Consider the following 4,789-nt stretch of genomic DNA (forward strand, 5'->3'; position numbering starts at 1 on the left):
TCCACCCCACGTGGGTCGCGACGAGAGGGGGTGGTGGCGAGATTGCGTTGAAGGACCCCCGATGTGGGCTGTCCTTAAAATTGCCTGATCCTTCCTCTCGCTTTCGGTACTCCGTTCGGCCACTCGCCACAGAGGACTCAACTGCGCGCTGCCTTTCGGAGACCGTGAGAGAACCCGCTACCTCTTCCGGCTCGGTTTAAGACCAAACAGACACGCCGACGCGACGCAGCTCACACCGGCACAACCACCGCCAGCCCGGGTCCTGACGACAGCCTCTCACTCAAGGTCGGACAGGATAAAGCGCAGGGCGATTGCAGCGGCCTTGCGTCAGGCTGGGTAGTGCGCATGCGTCCCGCTCCCTCGGACGTCGCACGCGCAGTTATTGGGGGGCCACTTTAAGCCGTTGGCGCATGCGCGGTGCCTCAGCGTGAGCGGCCGCGTGCAGCTCCCGGCGAGAGAGCCCCGGGAGCGGGGGGAGGGGGGCGCCGGGCCCGCCCTCAGGCTTGCCCCGCAGCGGGGGCTGAGCCCCGGGCTCGCCAGGGCAAGGCCTGAGCCTGGCGCGCAGCTCCCGGGGCGCTGGAGGCGCAGAAGCGGGGCTGTATCGGCCCGGCGCGGGCCTCGGTGCTGCGCCTCCGCGCGGCTACCTCGTCCCACCAGCGCAGCGCCCTTTCCCCGCGGGCCGGCTGCAGACGGGGGCTGCCCCCAACACACACCCGCTCATGGGCTCCCCCCCCAACAAACACCCGCTCATGGGCTCCCCCCCCCCCCAACAAACACCCACTCATGGGCTCCCCCACAACAAACACCCGCTCATGGGCTCCCCCCCAGCACCCACTCAGAGGCTCCCCACCGCCAAACACACCCACTCGTGCGCTCCCCGAATCCCTGAATTCCGCTTTCTAGCTTCAGACCCGCGGGCAGCACACCGAAGCCCCCCGTTGCCCCCAGCCCCGGCAGTCCGGTGCAGGCAGCCTGGCCCTGGCCGCCATGCCCGCCAGCACGGGGGGTTTGGGAGTGACCCGGGGCAGGGTGAGGCTCGGTCTGCTCGTTGCTGCCTGTCTGGGTTCACTTTGTAGGGCTGGGAACCACTGCGGGGACCCAGTAAGCCACAGGCGGTACAACCGAGCCAGGATTAGCGCACGTCCACGGTGATCGTGCAGTCACACCGCTTCGGCACGGCTCGCTGAAGACTGACTTCGGTCCCTCAGGCGTCTTCGCTTCTGAAAATGCGGAGCCCTGGATGGCAGCCTCTGATCCGGCACGGCAGCAGGGCACTACACCCTAGTGTCACCCTCTCCATCGCCAGGAAGGGGCAGCAGCCGGCCGTGCTAGCGCTGCTTTCCGGCTGCTGCTGGGACTCGTTAAGCCTGGGAAAATGACAGCTTAATTCACAGCCCTGCCAAGTCCTGAGGACTGGCAAGGCTGCGATTAACACCCTAACGCACCGAGAAGCGGCTTTCCGGGAGCGCGGTCTGCACCGCTCCTGCCCCCTCTCCTTTGGTCTCCGAGGCGAGGAAGGCAGGCGGTGCCATCCCGGCCATGGTGGGGAACCCAGCAGCCAGCTCCCGACAACGCAACAGGCCAATCTGTCTCAGCAGCCTCCACAGAGCAGGTAAAAACAACAGAAAGAGGAACTCCTCCTGCTCTGAAGGTCGCAAAATCCCCTCTCCGGCTGCTTGTGAGCAGACAGATGGGACTGCAGTGGCCCTGGGCACAGCACCTGGGGGTCTGGCTGACCTTAGGTGTCCCTTCCTGGCACAGCTTACTGCAGGCAGCGAGGGCCCCCCCGCGACAGACCAGCAGGCAAGTTCAGTCCCCACTCCTGCAGTATGACACGCTCACCTTCTGTTCACCAAGAGCCACAGCTCGGGCCTTCAGATTGCCTTTAGTTGTTTTGCCCTCAGCAGCATCACTTGCAGGGTCCTTTGCACCTTCTGCCCTCCCACTTCCTCCCAAGTGTGCCGATCCCTCAGCAGGGATCTGCCTCCTTCCCCTCTGCTCCCTAAATCGTCCCACACAGCCTGTACAGCTGGCAAAACGCACGGCCGTACCCCTTGGTGCTCAGGAAGTGGTTTGACATGCTGAACACCCCTGGAAGAGATCCAGAGCTTCCAGCTTGCTGGCTCCAAATGACCCAGAGGATGCTCTGCATCAGGCAGGATCAGCTCTCAAGCCTGCATTTCCCTGCCCTTGAGCCTCCCCTAGGGAAAGGGGTAAAAATTGGAAAGGGCCAGCCGGGAAGGGCAAGGTGATACAGTTCCTCTCGGGCTATCTGCAGCGAGGACCAGGCACCAGCTGCCCACAACACAGCGACGCAGGATTGGTGGGAGGGAGCTGCCCTGTGGGGCCTCAATTAACTTCCTCCTTGTTAACCGTTGCCAGACACAGGCTGCTTTGAAGCACCGCAGAGGCTGGTGTCGCAGCGGGGCAGCCCTTTGGCGGCTGCAGACACAGGGCTCCACGTGGATGTCCCGTCCCCACTCCCATGGAGATCAGCAGCGGAGCATTTGCTTGACTCTGCAGGAGCAGAGCGGGGCCATAACTCCTTCCCTGCAAAGCCTCAAGTCACTTGGCTGCGTTTGTCAGCTCCATAGGCATCTGTCTCAGAAAGACAGCACTGTAAATGGCAAAAAAGCAAGGAGGTTACACACAGCTTTCAGTGGAAGCAGCGTGTTGGAGGCACCTGCCAGTGCTGGGGCTGCCAGCAGCCTGACAGGGCCTACGGGGAGCTCTGCATTAGCTTCTCCACCTTCACTGTTTCCCATCGGCAGGGATGTGAGGGCAGGTCCTGTTCTCTGGATCGGCAGTGCACTGGAGTTACCTGGAGGGTTGACAGCATTTTAGGTGTCCCAGTGTGAAAAAGCTCACTGAGGCAGCTGCCAAATCAGCTGTGCTTCAGTTGCTTCCCTGCTCCCCAAAATGCAGGTGGGAAGTAAAGCAGCAATGGCTCCCACACAGCATGGCACCACCCTGCACCCTGAGCCGGGCTGAACTGCCAACCAAGCGCTGCTGTGCTTGGCACATGGGAGGAGACAGTTGTGTGTGACTTCAGGGTTATCCCTGAACACTCAGCCGGGGGAACAGGCAGGGTATGGTGTATAGAAGCAGTGAGAAGGGTCAGCAGGGCAAAAATAAGCACCCCCTGCCCCATTTGCAGGGTTGGAAAGGATACAGGTATTTCTCTTTAGTAGTTCCTATGTGGCAGTGGTGTAGTGAACCACCAGCCAGACACTTGGCTAGGTAATCATCTCGGGGGGATCACAGCAGGGACGTGAGGGTTTGGGGCGGGCGCTCAGCACCAAGATGGTCAGCCCCACAGCACCCTTCCAGGCTTCCCTGGTCTCACCCCCGTGATGGCAGCGGGGCTGGGAACACTCATCAGCCTGGGAAGCACCAGAAAGCAACACAGAGGCAACAAACCAGCAACAAGACAGTTGTGAGGGCTGCCTGGGAGTCTGCCAGCAGCTCACCAGCCCTCCTTCCTGCAGCGCGTGTGGCACAGACCTGTCACTCAGCCGAGGATGCAGGCGACCGGAGGGAGCAGCAAACCGCATCTCACCCCTACACAACTGCAGCTGCTGTAATAAGGATCTGAGGTGCCTCCAGGAGCCATAATAATGAGGGCAATTAGCGTGTTACAAATGAAAACTTCCAAATGCTGTACTCTGCAGCTTTTTTTATTATTATTTTTTTTGCCCTGTTCTGAAGTGGCTGAGGTACAAAGAGGGAGCGGCTTCAGGAAGGCTGTGCTGGCTCTGAAGGCTGGTCTCAGCCCTGCCAAGAGGACAGGCTGGCTTGAAGGTCACCTGTAGCCAAGCTGTGCTGTGGTGGGAAGGCTGATGGTGCAGGGGACGCCCCTGGGAACCCGTCCACATTGTCCACGTTGTATGTGCATTGGCACAAGTCTCCCCTCTGCTGAGCAGGGCTGGATTTATCCTCTCTCCCTGGCGCACAGTGAGGTTTGCCAGTCCTCTGCTCTGGCCCCATGTCCTGGACCAGGCACATCTGCTCTCCCACATACCCCAGCATCCTAGTGTGACACCCCAACGTGTTTCTTCATTTCTGCTTCCCTAATCGCTCCCTCATTCAGTGCTCACTCCCCTGTGACTGGCAGGAATCTCTTGCGTGCTGCTAGCCTCCTGTCCTCCCCAGCCTCCCCTGTGCTTCTTCCCCTCTCCAGTATTTGCAGAATCACCAAACTGGGAACTCAGAGTGCTCCATGCTCCCTCCTCCAGGCCCTCACAAAGCTGTGATTCCCTCAGAGCTGGTTCCTCACAGTGCCCACTGTCCTTTTGCCCATGGTAGTTTACCCCTCTCTCTGGATGTGCACCCAGGAGCCAAGAGCCATCGCTTCCCACTCCCGATGCAGCTTGGAGGATGTAGAACTCCCCAGCCAGCACACAAGCCCTCAGGCTTTGTCTGCTGAGAAAGAATACAGCTTTTTATTCCAAAACCAATATAAATCACTCCATTGATACATGCTTGCTACTTCCTTTGTTATTTCCTAAATACATGTCCTTTCCTTTGTCAGCTACAACGCCAGGAAGCTCGTGCAGCTCCTCTGTGCAAGCACACTGCTTTGTGCTGACTCTCTGAATACCAAGCCAGGAGAGAAAGACTCTTCCCTGCCTGGCAGGGCCCGTGCCAGGAAGCTCCCATCGGATCAGCTGCTGCCAACACACCCAGCCCAGGTAGAGCCTGTGATTTATTTAGTACGTACACTTAGAACAGTTTCATTTTGAAATCAGCCTTGTGAGATGGGTATGAAAGAAAAGGGTCATGCTTGGAG

Source organism: Gallinula chloropus (genome assembly GCF_964237585.1).
Source record: "Gallinula chloropus genome assembly, chromosome: 10".
NCBI classification, from domain to species: domain Eukaryota; kingdom Metazoa; phylum Chordata; class Aves; order Gruiformes; family Rallidae; genus Gallinula; species Gallinula chloropus.